The sequence below is a fragment of the Pleurodeles waltl genome, chromosome 7 (assembly GCF_031143425.1).
Source record: "Pleurodeles waltl isolate 20211129_DDA chromosome 7, aPleWal1.hap1.20221129, whole genome shotgun sequence".
Taxonomy (NCBI): Eukaryota; Metazoa; Chordata; class Amphibia; order Caudata; family Salamandridae; genus Pleurodeles; species Pleurodeles waltl.
In genome coordinates this window covers 1,166,664,447-1,166,686,933 of record NC_090446.1, presented here as the reverse complement: position 1 = coordinate 1,166,686,933, position 22,487 = coordinate 1,166,664,447, and the positions used below count along the sequence as shown (strand labels likewise).

The window sequence follows — 22,487 nt, the reverse complement described above, 5'->3', positions numbered from 1 at the left end:
TGGATTAGTAATATATTTGTGACAGTGTGCTCCTAAATGCAACACTAGCTACAAAATACATCCTTAACACTATCCTGCTGAATGGGTGACATTTGTTCATTGTGTGATGCCTGGATTTTGGTCTGAAACCCAATGAGTTCAGTGATGCAACATTGACGGCAGCACCCCTAGTCTACAAATTGGTCCAGCACTACTGTATTAATGTATATTTTTACAGGGGAATGAAATATGTAATGCAAATGCCTGCAATTGACACATAAATCCAAGTTATTGTTCAATTACAGACTTTTAAAAGTGTAAATGAGGTTCATGGGGTTGTAGGAAGGTGTGCAAATTAATGAGAAGAATATAACTCAGTATGTCTTACAGTTATAAGCACAAAGTGCTTTAAAATATATATTTTTGTTTGAATCATAAAGCCCTTGTCCAAAGCTGTATTTTAATATTCCAGCTTTTATCAAATTTATAAGCCACAGGTATTTGAAATGTAAAATTTCCCACTGTTTCTCCCCCATAAATTTTTGGAGAACTATAATCCTTTAAAAAGTCTCTATAAATGCTGTCCGCTTTTCGCAAATGTTACAGGGCTGATGTTTCTTCAAATATTCACTTGGTTACTAAGTTACCAAAGGTAGCTTGTGAGAGAAAAACCTTGGAACATTTTTAATCCATACTACTTGTAATCAATGTTTTGGATTCACTGGGCTTCAAAACGTATCATTTGCCACATGTTATCTCAGAATTTTATTGGTGTAAAGCCTGATATAAAGATTTTTAGATTATCTCATAACGAGTGTGACAACCTATATCAGCAACAGAATCTTGGAGTACTAGTGGAACTAGAGATGTACAACACTCACGTAATTTCCTTTTGTCTAATCACACTAAATCATGGCAAAATTACATCCACCACCAATTTTTTTTTTATTATCATGTTATGGAACTCCTGAGAGATCCATATGAATACAGATACAAATTCATAAAAGTCCCCCATAATGAGGAACATATTTCTAAAAAGAGCAAAAAGAATAATAAATACATAATGCAATAGTTCATTATTTAAAACAACAAATTCAGAATATCTGCAAGAATGATTGAAAGAACTTAAAAATCTTGTAACAAAATTTTTCATTGTGGGGGGTGTAACATAAATCCAAAGCCTCTCTGTGAGATCTAATATTAAGCTGCAAAAAAAAAGGGTTTCAACTAAAATTTCCTTGGAACGGCGAGAGCCGGGCAGACAAATAAGACATGTAGAAGAGATTGTACCCCTCCTTGACACAGATCACAAACGCTAGTAGAGCCATCCCACCGTGAGGTGAGATCTTTCAATGGCAATCTATGTAGTCTAAGCAGCTAACGCAATTGCCTCACCCCATGGTTTAAATTCCAGGTCAAGTAGGGTTGTACCATTTTCATAGTTACCGTGGTAGTTAACTTCTCTAGACCTCTTCTTTTGCGACACTCCTCCATTTCTCTCGAAAATCCTTTGGACCATGATGCTTCCTTCAGAATTTTCTTTTAATGATACATGGGGAATTGAAGGACAATGCTCCAAGTCTAGCTCTAGGAGTTGAATAGCTTTGATGTAATTTCTAAAAAAAACTGATTTTTCCCTCAAATTGCTAAAGATCTCTTTATATGCCAAGTTTCTCAATGTACAGTCTAAACTGTGCATGAGGCTGTGCGCCTTTCTTATCACTGCCACAAGACCTTGCACAAAGATGTTCCTAATGCCAAATTCAGGGCGTAATGGAGCCCCTGAGACTGCATGATTACAAGAGACCATGCGCCTCAGAATGCGGGCTTCCGTCTTGTCCAAATAATCCAATTTAGTTGTATCAATACACTCCATTGCATATAAAAGAGTCACAGGAATCTTGACCTGTTAGGCTGATAGTAAGTGGGCAAAATGGCGCTTCCCATTTGCCTTATAAAAGGCCGACAGGCCTTGGGCTAGTGACAGGGCCCTATTGGTAGTCTGACGTGTGTGATCAGAATCTTTTATTGAAGCCGAAAAGGTCTTGCCTGGAAACCGGTATGATGTTTGCTGTTCCAGTTTATGTTGACCTATTATCCAGGGAAACAAAACATTATTTCTGCAGATCTTCCCGGAGAATCAGACCACCTGAGACTTAGCTGTATTAATTTTCAGGTAGTGCTTCTCAGAATAGCTTTTCAGAGCAGCCAAATGATGGTTTAGACCTTTTGGGGTAAGGCCATACACAACTATATCATCCGCATACATCAGGCACACAATTGGCCGCCCCCCCACCGCAGGGGCATTGCCCGAGGAGTTCCTGAGACTTAAAGGTAGGTCATAGATACAGAGAGAGAAAAGCAATGGGGCCAGTAAGCAACCTTGTTTTAAGCCATTTTTTGTTAATACATTTGAAGATAGTCCCTGTTCTCCGCCCATGATTTAACACCAGGTTGATGAGTATAGGGCAATCACCAAATGCAGGAGGCCAGATGGAACTCCCAGATCTTGGTTTTTTTTCCACAGTATTCCCCTATCCACTCTGTTAAACGCTGTGCAGTAAATGATATATGCTGCATACAATATACCTCCCCTAGTCTGGACATACTTATCAATTATGGTTTGCATAACCAAGATATTGTCTAAGGTATTATGGGCTTTTCTAAAACCTGCCTGTTCCACTGGTAAAATGCCCTTTTCCTACACCAATCCGTCAATTGTAGAAGGATACTTTTCGCAAATATCTTTCCTATAACGTCTAATAAGGCAATTTGTCTGTAATTTGACGGGATTTATCTATCTCCCTTTTTATGTAAAGGAATTATTATACTGCCTGTCCCTGATTCTGGGATGGTGCCATGGGCATAGCATAGGCCAAAAACTGGTTGAAGTAGTTTTGCCCAGAGCAAAGGCTCCATTTTAATTAGGGTCATTGGGAGCTCGTCGGGGCCCACAGCACCTAAAGAACGCATTGATGTTATGATCCTTTCTAGTTCTATCACTGTTGGTGCCCCTGTATAACGCCTCTCTCCACCTCTATTTAGTACTATCTCCTTTCTCTCTGTGTCAGCACCCTGATTTTCAGCGTACAGTTCTTGAATATTCAATCTCCAAACTTCCTCTGCTATTGGGGCGGCCGCTAAGTATTTACAATTTTCGCACCGCTCTGATATAATAACAGTCCAGAATAATCTGGTGTTTCTCTTTACGGCCGCTTCCTTCAGTGCCACCCAATTCTGGTCCTCTTTGTTTTTCGAATTGTCAGTTTCAGCCTCAATCTTCTTCTCTTTAGTTTTATTTCCCTATTCATCACCTTAGACTTGTACTCCAGATGTTGCCGTATTAGCTTATTTATTACTCTATTCAAGTTCGGAATAGGGAGCTGGTCGTTATCCACTCTTGTTAAATTACACTCGGGCTGCTTCTGTGCAGTAATATGCCTTATTGAGAAATTGTATTCGAGTGTCTTTCCCCACACCTCCAAATTTCTCGTGATGTTCTCCAGCAGTGGCTTAATCAATAGCATTTTTACTGTCGACCAAGCCATTCTCCTATTTTTACCCTTACTACTTATGTTTACACCTTTTAAAGACCACAAGTCTGTTGCCCCTAACTTCAGGCATAAGGAGAGCCTTAAGAGTTTATGGTCACTGTTTGGAGAGTCAAATACCTCCATGTGCCCAACTTTTTGAGCCAGGTTATACGAAGCACAGATGTAGTCTATTGTGACGTTATTCTGAAATGACTTATGGGTAGGGGCTGCGGGTGAATTTATACTGTAGCACCCATAAAGAATTATACAGCTGCAAGCCCTTAGGCCTTTCAACAGGATATTCCTCTTTTATCTGTCCTAATTCTAGGAGGGAACTTGATAGCTGGGATAATAAGCGATTTTTCTCTGTCTAGGTTACTAAAGGAATAAACCGTAGTGTTAGAAACTTTGCAATTTAAGTCCCCCATTACAATTAAATTGACGGGGTTTCTTACAGCACAAGTTTGTACAAAGAATTGTTGGAGTAAAGCGTCCAATTCTTTTTCAGGAGGGATATACACATTTATAATAGTTATGGGTATTTTCTCACCCTTCTCCGTTCTAAGTTGTACTTGTACTATTTGGCAAAAATTTGTAGAATCGGGGAGGCTTACATATTCCCAATTATATCTGTTACTTAAAAGCACGGCTATACCCCCTTTAGCATTCTCTTTTTTTGAATGGAGTGCTTTTTTGCTTAAAACCATGTAACCCAGACAGATACAATCGTTTAGACACCAAGGGGGTCATTCTGACCCCGGCGGGCGGCGGGCGCCACCCGCCGGGCGTAGACCGCCAGAAGAGCGCACCGAGGTCAAATGACCGCGGCGGTCATTCTGACTTTCCCGCTGGGTGGGCGACCGCCAAAAGGCCGCCCGCCCGCCCAGCGGGAAAGCCCCAGCAACGATGAAGCCGGCTCCGAATGGAGCCGGCGGAGTTGCTGGTGTGCGACGGGTGCAGTGGCACCAGTTGCGATTTTCAGTGTCTGCTAGGCAGACACTGAAAATCTTAATGGAGCCCTGTTAGGGGGCCCCTGCAGTGCCCATGCCAGTGGCATGGGCACTGCAGGGGCCCCCAGGGGCCCCACGACACCCGTTCCCGCCAGCCTCTTCCTGGCGGTGTAAACCGCCAGGAAGAGGCTGGCGGGAAGGGGGTCGGAATCAGCGCCGCCATGGAGGATTCCCTGGGGCAGGGGAAAACCGGTGGAAAACCGCTGGTTCCCCTTTTCTGACCGCGGCTTTACCGCCGCGGTCAGAATTGCCCCGGAAGCACCGCCAGCCTGTTGGCGGTGCTTCCTCTGCCCTCTACCCTGGCGGTTACAAACCGCCAGGGTCAGAATGAGGGCCCAAGTTTCTTGAATACAAATCAAATCAAACCTCATGGAACACAAAACTTGCACTTTACACTGATCCTTCCCTAGATCTGCAATGTTCCAGGAAGCTAGGGTAGGGCTACAGCTAGAAACAAGGCTGATTCAGCTTCTCCCTTGACTTAGGTCTATTCAGTACCCCCACTAGCCAATTACAGTTTTCTTGAATGGCACCGTAGCCCTGCGATTTATGCCCTTTCACCACGTTCACTACTCTTATTCCTTGGTGTAAAGAAACTTGGACACTTTCTCTTAAGGTGAAGGACGGTTCCCCTCAATTCATGATGGAATTTATAGTATCTGATCCGTGAGTCTTGGACAGCCCACCCAAAAACAATGACTTCTCCCGGACTGGGATCACATCTATTCCTCTGGGTTGTAGCTGGGCACTATTAGCCAGTATTAATTTCTAAGTAGTTTTGGAATAGAACCAAACCTTTGGCTGACTCCTACCTTTACTGTGGTCAGGAAAGACCCTCACAATATCGGAACTTTAAATTAAATTGAGCTTATCTATTTCCAAGAAACATGATAATATGAATGATCGATTTAGGCATACGTTTGAGTCAAATATAGCCAAGAACTCCAAATAGTCAGGCAAGTCGGTCTGCCCATCAGGGGTTTTATCCCCACTGTGCTTTCCTCCCATACTCTGAAAACTGGCTCCCGAATGAGGACCCTTATCCACAATATGGGCAAAATCAGTCAGAAAGATGATGGTAGAGTCAGGTCTTACACATGGGATCACTGGAGTCACTGGGTCATCCCTCTGAACCAGGACTTTTGCTTGTCTAACTATAAACGCACCCTCAGTCTTGTTCTGAGGATTATTCAAAAGGGGGCCCAGTTTCACAGTGTCCGTATATTCCAACTGTTCTCTCTCTTCGAACTTAACCTTCTGTTCTTTTTTTTTATGCTTCACCGATTTCTTTTCTTTCCCGACTTTTTCCCTCTTATTTTGGATATTCTGCTGGCCTGCCCAACATAGATTTCTATTTGTTCACTTTGCTCTGCTAGCTCCGCCTGCTTTAAGAGTAGGTGATCTTTGGGAAGAAAGATTGGAAATGGTACTGCCCTGGGGGTAGGGACCGTTTCCTTGAACTGGGCGATATGGTCCAGTAGAGTAGTATTAAGGATTGAAAGAGAATTAGTAAACAAATTATCCAAAGAATATATCTCGTTCTCTTCTGAGGCATGAATTACTATCTTAGTGTCACCTGTGGTTTTCCTTCTATCGAGGAGAGAGGGTTTATCACCTTCAGTCTTCAGATCCTCAGTACTTGTATACTGCAGGCTAATTCCATTTGCGTTCAGACCCAAGTTTTTAATTGCTTCTTTTTTAGATGACATAATCCACTCTGTCGGGGAATGGCTCATATTTTGATTTACTAGTAAAACTTTTAAAATAGAGACCAGGATATCTTGAGTATGGTCTGTATTTTTTTACCGATTTCTCCAACAGTTCCAGGATGGATGATAAGATTCTTTCAAGACACTTGAGAGAATCGGAGAAAACTGTGGGTTGTGAAGGTGGACACTCTAGATCTGTAGTTGCAGGTGGAGTTAAGTCAGAAAGAAAATGATCCGAGGGGGTACTACTGAATAGTTTTAACATGGGTGAGACAATATTAGAAAGTGCTTCTGCTGGTGTCATTGGTATAGTTAGGGCTGCTAATCTACAGCTAAGACCCTCATCCAGGTCTGTATCAGGGAGAGTAAAATCTGTGGCTTTGACCTGACTTATCCCCCCACAATAGCCCCCGCAGACTCCTCCTTAGCAGTAGTGCCCTCACCTACCAAAGCATTCGGATCATTGATCTGAATAGGGCCTAAAGGAGATATATTAGTGATGCCAGGTGTGTTTTCTGTCCTAACCACTATTTTCTCGCAAGGCTCCTTCGACAGGAATGGTAGGATAGAATACAAACTTTTCATATTTGCTTGTTGTACTCCTTCGTTTCTCAGGGAGTTTGATTTAGTTTTTTTACATGCCCGATTAAGGAAGGACCTACTCCTTCTTGTGCGTTTAGTCGTCATTCTGTTGGTGCTGCTCTTGATCACCCCCTTGCTACGAAATGTCTCCGATACACCGCAATCTCAAATATAGGCGATGTTCAGGATAATAAGGTAGTACCACCAAGATACCGCCAGAGTACCACCCGATCCCAGTTGCAGTTGCAGCAGGAATGAAATGGGGAGACAGGAGCCCGGTGGGCAGAAGCGGAAAAGCCAACCTAACTCCCAACCCACCTAACACTCCCAGCACTCCACACTCTTAATCCTCTCCCCTGTTGTGGGCTTCAGTTCAGGGCTTTCAGTACGGCACCAGCTTCCACTGCCAAGCCAAATCCAGTCCGACAATAGTCACAAAAACTATGGTACCTTTGTGAACCAACAGGAGGCCAAAGAAGTCAATGAAGTCAATGAGAGGCACTGGAGGCCAGTGAAGGGGAAAAAGCACCTTTTTATGACTCCTGTGAGTCGGTAGGAGTCAATAGGGGTCGAAAGAAGCGCTAGGGAATTAGGGCACTATGAGGCAGTCAGACAGGCAAGTGACCGCAGGGGTAGGAGAGAGACGCCCCCTCTCTTCCCCTCTCCCTTTCACCCCTTTACCTCAGTCACAATGGTCCAGGCCGCTGCTTCCACGCTCGTTCGCTTAAGCCCCATGGCCTCCAGTGGTCTCCTCCTCCTTCCTTCTCCTACTCCTTCAGCCCTCTGCTTCTCCAGTACTGCTCTTCCTCGCCTGCGTCTCCTATATGCATCTATGTGTGTGGTTTTCACAGTCCCCGACTCAGCCCGACTCGCACCTGCCACACACACCACCGACTCGATCAGCAAAGATCCTCCCCCCAACCTACTACTCACCTGGGCCCCTACCGACGACAAAGAAACTGAAAAAAACGATGAATTTCATCCACTCATGCTCCCCCTCGGACCCCTGCCCCCACCGCATTTACTTCAAAGCCAGCCCAACCACCGCTCCTAAGCTTTGTGACATAATCAACAGCTCTTTCAATGCCGCCACCTTCACAGACCCCTGGAAGCATGCAGAAGTCACTGCACTCCTGAAAAAGCCCAAAGCAGACCCTGATGACCTCACCAACTACCGCCCAATTTCACTCCTCCCCTGCCCCGCTAAGGTCGCTGAGAAATTAGTGAACACCCACCTGTCTCACTTCCTAGAGGAAAGCAACACACTCAACACCTCCCAGTCTGGGTTCCGCAAGAACCACAGCACTGAGACCGCTCTATTTGCATGTACTGACGACATCAGAACCAGAGTCGACAAGGGCGAGACCTTCGCACTCATCCTCCTGGACCTCCCTGCTGCCTTTGACACTGTCTGCCACCAAACACTCCGCACATGCCTCCACAACGCAGGTATTCGACACAAGGCCCTAGACTGGCTGACCTCCTTCCTCCCCGAAAGAACCCAGAAAGTCACCCTCCCTCCCTTCCACTCCACAGCCACCAAAATCATCTGCAGAGTACCCCAAGGGTCCTCCCTCAGCCCTACCCTTTGCAACATTTACATGACCCTGCACGCAAACATCCTCCGACCACACGGAATCACCATCATATCCTACGCCGACGACACCCAGCTCATCATCTCCCTCACCCGAAACCCTACCACCCCCAAAACCAACCTCCACGCTGGACTCCTTGACACCTCCAAATGGATGACAGCAAACCACCTCAAGCTCAACTCCAACAAAACCGAAATCATCATCTTCGGCCCCAACAAAACCATATGGGACAACTCCTAGTGGCCCACTGTCCTAGGTCCCCCACAACACCCGCAAACCACGCACGCAACCTCAGCATCATCCTGGACCCCTCCCTCTCCATGACCCAGAAAATCAACGCCATCACCTCCTCCTGTTTCAACACCCTCTGCATACTGCGAAAAACCTTCAAATGGATTCCCATAGAGACCAGAAAGACCGTCACCCATGCACTCATCAGCAGCAGGCTAGACTATGGAAACGCCCTCTACGCCGGCACCACACTCAAACTCAAACACAAACTCCAGAGGATCCAGAACGCAGCTGCCCGCCTCATCCTGGACCTCCTACGACATGAACACATCTCCTCACACCTCAGATCCCTTCTCTGGCTTCCGATCGACAAGAGGATCTCCTTCAAAATCCTCATCCATGCACACACATCCCTCCACAAAACTGGACCAACCTACCTCAACAAAAGAGTGAACTTCCACACTCCTACTCGCCTCTTCCGCTCCACCGTTCTCGCACTCGCCACAGTCCCCCGCATCCAACCCGCCACCACCGGAGGCAGATCCTTCTCCTACCTCGCCCCAAGGCCTGGAACTCCCTCCCCACCAACCTCCGCAAGACTCAGAACCTCCTGCTCTTCAGAAAAAACCTCAAGATGTGGCTGTTTGAACAGTAACAATACCCCCACACCCCCCTCCACCAGCACCTTGAGACCCTTACGGGTGAGTAGCGCGCTCTATACATTTTTTTGATTGATTGATTGATTTTCTTTTTGAGGATTAACTAAATCCAGCTTCATGCACTTTCACCAGGTTCAAGTCGAGTTTTCAAAGCCCCCAGCACTCCATTTTCTCCTTCCTTTAGTCACCATGTGGGCTGTTGCTTATCTGACTCTGCAGTGTCATGGTGGGTCACAGAGGCAGTGTTTGCCATACTTTTTCTGTGAATAGCACCGCAAATGGGTACACTTTACTGACAGTTCATAAGCATCTCAACAATTAGTTCTGATAGTGGTTCATGTGTCATTCCGAAGCTCTGTGAACAATGAATGTTTTGATAAATCATGTCCAACAGTGCAATTGCATTCATTAAAACTAGAATATATGTGTCAACAACATTTTCATTAGTCTCTGCTACTCTTCTTTTATGCATAAATCTTAGAACCAGGAGTGGCCAAGTAGCAGTGTTATGTAAAAGACGCCATGTGTGTTGATTTACATTGTTATTTTACATGGGTATGACTCCTAAGTGCACATAAGATAACTTGCAGCCACTGACGAGTATTAGGATTCTTGATTTTATTCTGTTAACTGTGCTTCCCCATCACAGAGATTTATCATGCCTTGGTGCCCAGCAGATAGATGTTCATTCCCTTCAACAACCCATACAGGGAGGAGATTAAAATGTGGAATCATCAACGACACTTACAAACATCAATCCACACATGCATCCGTCTGAGGACACATGCACGCTCTCATACAAGACCCTTTCATATATACAGCCATCCATACACACTCGCCACAGGCAAACATACAAAGTGACTTTTAGGCTGGCAATACACAAACTAACCATCAAACATCCTTGTGAAAATACCAATCAATCCACCTTTTCCTTTCACTTGCATTATTCACCTACATTTTCCATTCACCTACTCATCTGTCTGTCCACAGAAATTCACCATTTGTCAAAACAAATATTCAAGAGCCACTCTGTCTCCCTCCCATTTGTGCACAAACTGACACCACCATCAACTTCTCCATCCAGTTCCTCATGTAGCAACCCAGCCATTCACCACTTTTAACACAACGTAATATAACATGACATGACATGATATGATATGACTTGCGTTTGTAAGCACACACTCACTCCTGGTGCATGTTGGGACTGAAATAACATGTTTATAATGAACTCTCAATAATTAACCATTTTACTTGCTCATCCATTCATGCACTTACCAATCCACACAACCATAATTATACACACATCAAATATGAAAGAGTGTTAGCACTACTGCTGCAGACTCTGCTTTATTTGTTAATAGAGAGAGGAGGCTTCACTGATACGTCCAACGTTGTATCTGCTCTGTGACCCTATGAAGCTTATACTGCTGGTGGAATATCACGAAGGAAAGAAAGCTTTCACTGCTTTTACCATGCTCTGCCTGGCCCAGGAAGGAGGGAAGTTTGCATTTCTGCACACATACTTTTCCCAAGAGGAAAGAAAGCCTGTACTGCTTATGCCCAGTTGTATCTGTTGTGTGAAGGATATTGTAGTGTACTTCTGTGAAGATGAGAAGCTTGTCAATCGATGCACATGATACATCTCTTCAGAGAGAGAGTAGACTTCACTTCAGACACAAATGATGTCACTATCTTGTGCACAATACATCTCAAAGGCATGGGACTGTCTAAAGGTTTGCACCCTCAGTTGTACATACTTTCAAGTTCTAATGACAAATTAAATCAAATAAGTAATTAATGTTGCCATTCTGAAAAAAATTGATTAAACCTACTTCATCTACAAACACGTAGAATGGCAACAGAGCCACATAATTAGGAAAGGTAGCTCGAAACCTAACAACTATTTGAATCTGAGCGATGGACCATGATACACCACTATAGAATGAAACAAAAATGCAGTGTCCTTCAGCACACTAATCCACATGCATAATCTTCATATCTTTAAATTTGATTTGTGATACCATTTCAATATTTTATATCAAAGAGAGTAAGAAAGTGGATTACTGGTTCCTTGATGTATAAATCACCACAGTATACAGGGTTTTATGGTCCATGTTGTTTCAAACTTTCCTTTCTTGACGTTTTATGTGCCTGTTGTCATTATACAGTACTATGCATTCTGCAGCATTTTCTACTATTTTCCGCTACTTTCCCTGATTCCTCTTTCTGCTGCTGGGTCTGGGTTACTAAAAGACCTGCTCTCACTGCCAATCTGAAGCCTGGCTTGCTGTTGTTAGGTATGGGCTTATGTAGCCGGATCTCCCTGGCCTCACTGCCCTACATTGCTGTGAGGAGGAATCGGACAGGATGAACAACATAGTACAGACTATCTCACTGAGGCCGTACGCAAACTGGTCTTACTTTTCCAAAAAACTGAAAACGAATGGCCCTAATCCTGCCCATTGCAACCTTTCAGTGGCCCCATCCCTGTCCTATCTTTTTTAGTTGGGTTCACTTCATTGCTTATTGAGAAATCTCAGACTCACACCCCCTAACATTTTTGTCCAAGCTACGCCCGTACCACTCACATTACAGTTTTTATCAGGATACTTTAGCTGACACTGAATGGCAGAACCTTTACAATTGGTTGTGAGTTAAGGATTTTTCTGCCACATAAATATGAGGACAGCTTGCTGCTTTCAATCGTACTTAGAAGGGTATAAGACATTTTACACAAGAAAATCTGTTTGGATAAACACAGGATCCCCCCCATGTCTCTAGGTTTCAGAAATACCCAAAGTTAGGATTCCCTGGGTGATAGTTGTCCCAGGAACCAAACACTGCACCCATCCCCAAGGAAAGTCATGGGAATTTCTCTTAGACGTGGTCCCAGATTTACTGACAGTTTGCACCAGTTTGCATCATAAAATTGATGCAAACTGGCACACAGTATAGCGTTGGCATTTCACATTCTAATGCAAAACCTGTTTTGAGCTGGAAAGTAGCCTTAAAGTAACATAAGGTACTATGCTGTATTTTGCATCAACATACTATGAATGGTATATGAACGTTCCATGTAACCACCTGTGGGTTTTGGCACAACACTCAATCTCCTAAGAAAGGTAGAAAGGGCTTTGCGACAAAAGCTTACACCTCATTAAGGCAATCATTATGTTGAAGCATTTTTTCAATGTTCTAAAGTTTCCAACTTTGCTGTAATGTGCAGCACATATAAAAACTTGAAAAAGTATTAAACAATGTCTGAGCAAAGGACTTTGTAGAGAAGTGCATCCTCCAGATATAAAACATTTGCTATTGCCCTACAAATGTATCAAAGTTTTTACTTTTTGCACCTTGTACAGTTTACCAAGTTTGTGAATTTTCTCTCGTTTGCACGCTTCACATACAGAAAAACATCCTGAAAGCAACAATATTTTATAGAGAATTGTGTCACAAAATCTTTTGAAAAAGAGAAGGACTAAGTGGCTGAAGTCCACTTTTGGCAGGACGTTTTTTTCAGATATTTGTTTTTTTCAGATGCACACATTCTCACATAACTGTAATGAATAAACTTTCACACACCCAGCTGAGCACCCACAACCTTTTAAAGTCAGACCACAGCACACTGCTCCCTAATTCAAGCAGAGACAAACCTTTCCTGCATGCGCTACAACATTGTTGATATCCTTCTAGAAATGCTGCACCTCATAAGCATTCAACATCACCTGCTATTCCTACTCTTGAAAGATATCATATGAAAGAGGGGATTTCTCAGAAGACGTTTTAGATATAGGAAAATGCATTAGTAAATAGATTGAAATTATCTGTGCAAATTTCGCTTGAATCAAAAACTAGAGCACAGAACAAAAGCCCACATCACATACATGAAATTCTGTTAGCTTCCACTATCTCAGCTTCTACACAACCACCTTGGATGGTGTACAAGTGTAGCGCAGAAAAGTGGGGCAAAGGGAAATGGAAAGAAGAAAATGGGGCACCTATTCCAACAGGTACCCTGGCACTTCTGGCCTACAACATGAAAAATTATTTTCATCATTAGTTTATTAATATGTACTGTTAACACAATATACAGCACACACACCCTCACATACATACTTCCTCACAATCAACACCATCCCCAGTGCAATACAAGTACATGCAGAAGACAAGAGTGAGTAGATTGTGTGAAGAGGAAAATGTTGATGTGTGACCTGCGATGATGGAATATTTCAGAAAACTGGGGGGAGAAAAAGGAAGTAAGTATTGAACAGAGCAAGAGACGAAAGAAGAAAGTAGTGCAAAGGGGAACGAAAGTGTTCGAGCCACTCTGAAGACACACTTCCAATTCTACAGACCATAGCAATGCTCAATTTAGTCTCACGTTTTCAGACGTGAAACATTTTCAATTATAATCAACAAGATTCCCAGGGCAATATTGTGCAATGTGTGAAACCAGTGCCCCCTAAGGTTGATGCCTGGAACATGCTGTCTATGTGTTCTACACTAAATTATGTCCTCCAGTTCTATAGTTCTTTTGTTGCCTTCATGCATACATGTCAAAATCATTCTGTTATTTTTTTCCTTTTTTTCCTATCAGATGCTTTAGCCTATACAGAATCCCAGAAACCCTGGAAACTGAATCAATGAAGGATCTGGTGCTCTTCCAGGCAAAACTCTGTTGCAGTGATCTCAGGTACAGGAACTGGATGGAAGAAGGTAAGCATTGGTGATCCTCACTTAGAGCTCACATGTATTGAAGTGCTCTGACAGAACCTTGAAGAGCTAAGGTCTGGTTTAATAAATCTTCAGGTGTCCCTGAAGAAATGCTCCACATGCATGCCTCTTCATGTGGGGTGGATGAGTCCATGATGCTTAAAATATGGTTGCAGCAATGCTCTAAGTGAGTGGCTCTTCTGATTTTTGCTACATCAGTGCTTTGTGGGCTTCCTTTGAGATCCTGACACCACACTTGTCAAGCACATAGCCATGCTTCTGTTGAGTTCCCAACAGCGTTTGGTTCTTGTATTGACAGTTCTTCATGCTGTGCTTATACAATACTGCTGACTCTCAGAATAAGATTATGGCAATTATAAAAGATAGCTATCCATAACTGACTTTTCCTACAAGACTCAATTCATATTTTTCACAGGAGAGATGAAAGAAAGCTTTTAGCTGCAGACATGTACAGTCAAATGGGAACACACTACTTACTGTTATGGGGACTTGTTTCTCTTGATGCACAAATGGTTCATGGGTACAGGTCTCAGCCTACCTTGCAACTGAACATCAACCAAGCATCATCAACTTTTTATTTTTATGACTCCTTCTCCTTTAATTTTCAAATGCCCTACAACATCACAGGGAACTACCACTCTTCATTTTTTATTACAATGAGGAATTCTGTCTCAAGTATCAAAGTTGTTCCTTGCAGCTCCAGAATTTAGGAGAAAGAGTTGGGATAATCAGTTCTTCTGTGCTGATAATGGTCCACACACTTAGACCAAAGTGTCACTTCTAAATTTGCTGTAATTTAGTTTGTTTAATGATTATGCGCCTGATTTAGAATTTGTCGGGAAGGGGTTACTCCATCACAAACGTGACTAATATCCTGTCTGCTGTATTATAATTCCATTTTAGCCTGTGGAACTCATAATACGACGGAAGGGATATCAATCAGTTTGTGACCTCCAAACCCCTCCTCCAAACTCTAAATCAGGCCCAATGTGTTTGTATAATGTAACAAATAGCAGCTTTTCTATCCATTTCTGCACAGTAACACGTGCTGTTCTACAAAGTCAATTGTATTTTTCTTACTTGCTGTATTTTAATGAAAAAAAAAAACAGAAAAATAAAGTGCAGATTTTGCCACAAACCAATTTTCAGATATGCTTATAGATCTGACATGTGTGATATGTAAGAAATGGGTTAAACTTTAGAAACATTGATTAAATCAGAACAATAGCAGATGCATAGTTTACCTTTGTGATTATGTTGGCTATTAGCACCTGTGTTTTATATCTTTTCACCCTTCTCAATCAATCAACATTCAATTTACTTGACCAATTTGGCCACACAATGAAAACCCAAAAATCGAAAATAAAGTTAAAGGGTTCTATTACAAGGTAATACTCAGGTTAATGTAGACGATTCTCATAAACAGGCTGTAGAGATACAGTATCACCATAATGTGACATTAATGGCAAAAGAAGTTTAGATGAACTAACATAAGACAAGCTAAACATTCAATAACTGTGATACAAATTATCAACAGCAGGAATTGTTGCTCCAAAAATAAGTGTTTTACTGTTCTTTTACACATCCTTGCAAACAAAAATCATCTAGTTTAACTGGCTAGGACCCATTGGATTTCTTTTTCTTCTCCTCCTTCTTTTTCTTCTTCCTCTTTTTCTTCTATAGGACATGAGAGTCAGGCTTAAATGGGCAAAAACAGGACAAAAACGAACCTAAAAAGGATCATTAGGGGCAAAAGGAAACGAACTAAGTAGGTAAAAAGAAAGCAAAAAAGGAAGGTATCAGCATCTCACAAGCTCCGTCAGGAGTCTTCTCATGGGTCAAAGAAAATCTAAGTCTTCTCAGCTAAGCATTTGGGAAAATGTGGGGCTATGGTAAAGAGGTCTGAACCTCTCAAAGTCCAAGGGAATCTCTCCTGTCAGCTAACCGAAATCGATTAGTTAAAGTCCAAAGTAAACAGTGATTTGTCCATTGGTAATGCCATATAGATCTGAAGATTTTATTGTCCGATCCTCTTGCATCATATGACAGACGTCTGCAACATCCAAACAAGGTTCCAAGACTGTAGTGGAAAGGTATCTATCCTTACTGTCCTGTACAACTTTTACGACAGTTATGAATAGAGCCAGGCTTCATGTTCTCAGTTTCTGGGTGTATCGTCTTTAACGTTAATTTCTCAGGCTGTCAAATGAGTAAAACAATAGCACATCTATTTCCAAAGTACATTTTATGTGAACTACATTTGTAAAGAAATGAAAACAAATCTCCCATATTTTATGGGGCAAGCAGGCCTTGCAGGCTAAACTGAAGCAGAATTAAAATGACTCACTTTAATTCAAATAAATCACAACACATACTTTGCTCAGTTATAGACTGTCAGTAAATATTCTTGTTTAAAGGTAATGTTACAATAAAATGCAAAATAAATAAACTTGTTAATGCATGTCTGTAAATATATTTCAAAACTACATTTTTCAACATTATCCTATAACAGTTAATGCACATAGGTTATAAAAATCATTATTGTTTCAAGTGTGAATACTTTCTAATGAAGTAAGGATAAAATCAAAATAAATTGTTACATATTAATTAATATGGTTATACAGCACACAATTAGATTCTGTTCTGCAATAAATGTACCTTGGTGTAGACTTTTAGTGCACCACTTGATTAACTTATTATGACTCCACATAGTATAATGTGAACATGGTCACATATAGATCTAAATTGTGATGTCACAGGCAGCAGCCAAATCTCCGCTGCACCCCATTTGTATGTGTTGTGGCAAGACTCTACTATCTTATAGCTCACTAGATTCTCCAAACAAAAGCACTATACTAGCCAAGGAATCATGTTAGCAGTTTGTGCTACACAAATGCTAATAAATGATAACACTGATACAGAAGCTGTCCCCTACACACCCTGTACATTGCATAATTTACAAGCTTCCCTCTAACTATGCATATCTATTACTTTTCTCCTACAGTTAACAGTGACTAGACAGTGAAAAATAGTTTGATTACACCCTATCATCACCTGGCCAGCAGGGAATAGAAACATGTAGTAACATGGTGTGTCTGTGGATGCATGGCCTGAATGGGCATGCTGTAGAATGTTGTGTGCTGAATGTGAGAATGTGATGATACATGGAATGCTGGTGTCTGTGTACTGGGTAACAAAAGCAAACAAACACAAATGATGGATGGAATGCGGAACCAATCAAACATTCACCCCCAGTCACAGTTCTGGGTTTAATCCATCAATTCTTTTACTCACCATGCCACCCCAATTTAGTCCCAGGCATATGCAAATCAGTCTTGACCCTTCTCACCATGGGAACAGTCCAGCCAAACTGCCAGGCCAGGTCCTCCTCTTGCCACTGGAGTCAAGCTAGCCTGGCTGATGAAGGGTGATACTCTGAAACTAGTTCTAGGATGCTTGTTTCCAGTCCAAAGAGGACCCCGCTTGGCTGTTCGGGCTGGACTGTTCCCACTGGGAGCAGGGTCAAGACTGATTTGCATACGGCTGAGTACTAACTGGAATGGCATGGGTAGAAAAAAAATTGGTTTAGGCCCAGATCTCTGTAGTAGGGTTGAAAGTTTGACATTGGTCAGCATTCCGCCCATCACTTGTTCTATTTACATGTGTACCGGGTGGAACCTGGGTGTTGATAACAGTTAAAAGGGCAAATGGAGTCCGAACAGTGTCTATGAGGCTTTGACTGTACCTTAGAGGTCTAACATACAGTAAAGACTTACCTCCTACTGCAAAGGCTCAAGATATTTATATCAACAACCTTCCCTCCAGTTTTGCCAAAGAGCTAGAACAACACACACATTGTGCATTATCTACCATAAGTTATTGGCTTATGAAAAAAAAGGTTCATGTGCCTGTGTCAGGGATTATACAAGAACCAAGTGCACCAACGGAGGGCAGAAGATATTCCTCATTCTTAATAACATGGTTTTGTATCCTGTGGATTTTATTGGCACTCTGTAGATAACTTTTGTCACCTGGGCAGTGAAGGTATACCTACCTGTTTTGGTGAACAGAAAAAGGTGACAGGTCTCCCAGGTCTCTTCACTTTACCTGGTGAAAGGTCCTTTTTGGTTCTGCCAGAATGAGAGATGAGATTCTGAACCCACATACATTTACACCAACGGAAAGTCCATACAAGGCCTCCACAGCCAGTACTCTGTAAGGGGCATATGCCAATATTTTTAAAGATTCCTCTTACTTATACTAACAATCCCTACTGTCTGAGGGCAGGGTACAATTCCCTTTTTTGTTGGTTTACACTGAGATGCACAGGAAATGCAATTGTGGTCATGGCATGTGCTGACATGCAAGCACTATAAAGTGAACAAAATGTACCAATATTTGCTAGGAACAAGGGCCTAATACAATGGTCTGGGTATATTAATAGCATTGATGGTCATCACTCACATTCATATGCTGTGTATGTATTAAGTGACCTATCACTGAGGATTTCCTCCATAGAATGTAGTATTGCAGAATAATCCAACTGTTCAGGGGCGGCATAATAACTATGTTTTGCGTGGTCTTTGGATGGCCAGTTGAACTATGTTCCAACATAGATGTATTAAACATCCTTAAAGAGGAAGGGTTCTCATCAATTGAGAAATTTCTACTGAAATTGAGACTGGTTCCTAGGTAGAGACATATTGCCCAGAACTGGAGACCGTTGCCCGATCCCTGTATCATTTAATGGAAAAGAGCCTAGATATATGTCACACCCTGAACTGCAAATGGATGAAGACAGAAGATGTCCTCAAGAAGCACCAGAACTTCTCAGGAAAAATTAAGATTACCATGAGGGGCTCCATAAAGAACTTTGACAAGATTCATGGTTCAGGAAACCTGATATGGAGTCGTATACCGCAATGGTATACTCTATAGAGGAGTATGGGACACACAATGGAGTTGTCCCATAATATAATTAACTTCTGCTTGAGGAATTGCAAGTATCTATGACCAATAATGGTGTGTGTTTGCATATTTGCATATGGTATTCCTTCATTCGATGTCCTGACATATATGAAAGGCCATTTAAAGAGAGATACTAGTAATAAACACATGCAGAAATTATGAAAAAATGTTTTAGGCTTGATACTGAAAAATGGTTCTATGTTTAAGGGAGGAAGCCAAAGGCCAGAAGGCATAGCCCTGACATAATAGAAAATAAGGATGTGTATGTAGCACTTGTCATAAACAAATGCCTGATAATGGATGGCCTTGGATTGACCCAAACTGCGTCAAACAAAAATGGCACAGCAGTGGTGCACAGGGCTTGTAAATGAAGCCCACCTATTGCTTAGTCATTTTCTGACTCTTGGAAGACTGACACATGACACCATACCTTGCAGAGCAAAGTGCATATTAGCTTTTCAGAAGTTTATCACCCAGCCTTTAAGGCTACTACTGCTGTACTGCTGCAGAAGTGTAAGCAAGCATCTAGGACCCTCATCGCCTACAGCTTCCTGCCATGCCCACAGAATGAAAATGAGAAGCAAAAAACTGACTACATCCATATGCTGGATTGCAACCAGGGGAGATAAAGAAACCATAGCCAGTGTGGAGCTTCCTTGGTGTCTAATAAATCCAACTTTCTCCAGCGCTGAACTTCAGCTGTGTTTCAACAACAATTTATCCCAATTCCAGCGACCTTTTCAGGCATACTGCCACTCCCAGCTGAACGATTTTGAGAACCAGAAAAGTAACATATTCCCACAAAAGAAAGTTTAACCTTTGTGCCACACTAGTCTTATCGGAACCCTGCCTCAATGTAGTCAGCTAGAAATCGTTTCTGGGGCATGGTCTAAGACAAATCATTGACTCTGGCTACTGGTGTGTTTTTTCTTTAAACACTAAACATCCATATCTTATGTTTTTCTAATCTGATTTTTACCATTGTTATGTTTTTTTTGTTTATCATTGTTCCCTTTGGTATAAATGTCTTTGTGAAGTATATTTTATTGTGTTTTTTTAACTCTAAAGTTGTTTTGTACTGCTTGGCGTTAGCAGACATTTCTCTGTAGAATTGGTTACTGCCTTTGCCCATAGCTACCAGGGTTTAAGAAGAGATTCACATTAAACTGAGTTATGACCTACCCAGATTGTGATTGTTGACTTTGTACAGGTACCCTCCTCAGAAATTTCTGATACCGTTTGTGAGCATTAAGTGCCTTCATGAGTGTACTCAGATTCACGCAGTGTCCACATCTTCCATCACATCATGACCATTGACAGTCAGTCCCTAAAGATAAAATGTGTCCATTTATGGAATTAACCACACCTTATTCTAGAACACACCATGCTGCCCCCAGATGTGCACATGCCTTCATCATATAGCCAAATGTTTAGACAAGCGTTCACATTAGTGTTTAATTTGTAAATAAAAACATGTCCTGTGCCCAAAGCTCTCTGAAACATTCGGCTACTGCAATTAAATGTTCGAGCATGGAATACTGAGACAGCGTAATCCTGAAGCCATCTCGAGCCTCTTTAATCCATTTCCCTACACTCCCTGCCCCTTCAGCTCACTCTTGCAGCTTTCTGTGTTCTCAAATCAAATCAAATCAAATCAAATCATTAACATTTATAAAGCGCGCTACTCACCCGTGCGGGTCTCAAGGCGCTAGGGGGGAAAGGGGGGGTTATCGCTGCTCGAACAGCCAAGTCTTTAGGAGTCTCCGGAAAGCGGAGTGGTCCTGGGTGGTCCTGAGGCTGGTGGGGAGGGAGTTCCAGGTCTTGGCCGCCAGGAAGGAGAAAGATCTCCCACCCGCCGTGGAGCGGCGGGTGCGAGGGACGGCAGCAAGTGCGAGGCCAGCGGAGCGGAGGGGGCGGGTGGGGACGTAGAAGCTGAGGCGTCTGTTGAGGTATTCCGGTCCCTTGTTGTGGAGGGCTTTGTGTGCGTGGGTGAGAAGACGGAAGGTGATCCTTTTGCTGACTGGGAGCCAATGCAGGTGTCTCAGGTGTGCGGAGATGTGGCTGTTGCGGGGTACGTCGAGGATGAGGCGGGCCGAGGCGTTTTGGATGCGTTGCAGGCGGTTTTGGAGTTTGGCGGTGGTCCCGGCGTAGAGGGTGTTGCCGTAGTCCAGGCGACTCGTGACAAGGGCGTGGGTCACGGTTTTTCTGGTGTCGGCGGGGATCCAGCGGAAGATCTTGCGGAGCATGCGGAGAGTGAGGAAGCAGGCGGAGGACACGGCGTTGACTTGCTTGGTCATGGTGAGAAGAGGGTCCAAGATGAAGCCGAGGTTGCGGGCGTGGTCTGCGGGGGTCGGTGCGGTGCCGAGGGCCGTGGGCCACCAGGAGTCGTCCCAGGCGGACGGGGTGTTGCCGAGGATGAGGACTTCCGTTTTTTCAGAGTTCAGCTTTAGGCGGCTGAGCCTCATCCAATCTGCGACGTCCTTCATACCCTCTTGTAGGTTGGTCTTGGCGCTGGCGGGGTCCTTGGTGAGGGAGAGTACAAGTTGGGTGTCGTCGGCGTAGGAGGTGATGATGATGTCGTGCTTGCGTACGATGTCGGCGAGGGGGCTCATGTAGACATTGAAGAGTGTCGGGCTGAGCGATGAGCCTTGAGGTACGCCGCAGATGATCTTGGTGGGTTCTGAGCGAAACGGAGGGAGGTAAACTCTTTGGGAGCGGTTAGCGAGGAAGGAGGCGATCCAGTCCAGGGCCTGGCCTTGGATCCCGGTGGAGCGTAGGCGGGTGATTAGGGTGCGGTGACAGACGGTGTCAAAGGCAGCCGAGAGGTCGAGGAGAATGAGGGCGACTGTTTCACCGTTGTCCATCAGGGTTCTGATGTCGTCTGTGACTGAGATGAGGGCGGTTTCCGTGCTGTGGTTGGTTCGGAATCCGGTTTGTGAAGGGTCGAGCAGGTTGTTGTCTTCCAGGAAGGTGGTCAGCTGTTTGTTGACGGTCTTTTCTATTACCTTGGCTGGGAAAGGTAGAAGAGAGATGGGGCGGAAGTTTTTCAGGTCGCTTGGGTCAGCCGTAGGTTTCTTTAGTAGGGCGTTGACTTCAGCGTGCTTCCAGCATTCGGGGAAGGTAGCAGAAGAAAAAGAAGAGTTGATGACGGTCTGGAGGTGCGGGCGATGATGTCGTCGGCTTTGTTAAAGATGAAGTGCGGGCAGGGGTCCGAAGGGGCGCCGGAGTGGATAGAGTTCATGATGGATTTGGTTTCTTCCGTGTTGATGTGGGTCCAGTTGTTGAGGGTGATGTCCGGGGAAGCGGGTTCAGTGGTGTATGGTTGGGTCTGGTGTCCGAAGCTGTCGTGGAGGTCGCTGATCTTGCGATGGAAGAAAGTGGCGAGGGATTCGCACAAATCCTGTGAGGGCGTGACGGCGTTGGCGCTGGCGCTGGGGTTGGAGAACTCTTTGACGATGCTGAAGAGTTCTCTGCTGTTGTGGCTGTT

The 22,487-nt window shown here is 43.5% G+C and overlaps 1 protein-coding gene across 5 annotated transcripts in view; it reads left to right on the top strand.

The window, feature by feature from the left end:
- LOC138246071 (uncharacterized) overlaps positions 1-22,487 on the top strand; it is a 308,358-nt gene that overhangs the window by 182,742 nt on the left and 103,129 nt on the right. For 2 of the 5 annotated variants that reach the window (XM_069200278.1, XM_069200277.1), the window contains exon 2: positions 13,896-14,014. The exons of the other annotated variants lie outside the window; for them this stretch is intronic. The gene's annotated coding sequence lies outside the window, so the exon portion shown is untranslated. The remainder of the gene's footprint in view (positions 1-13,895; positions 14,015-22,487) is intronic. 5 annotated transcript variants of the gene reach the window in all.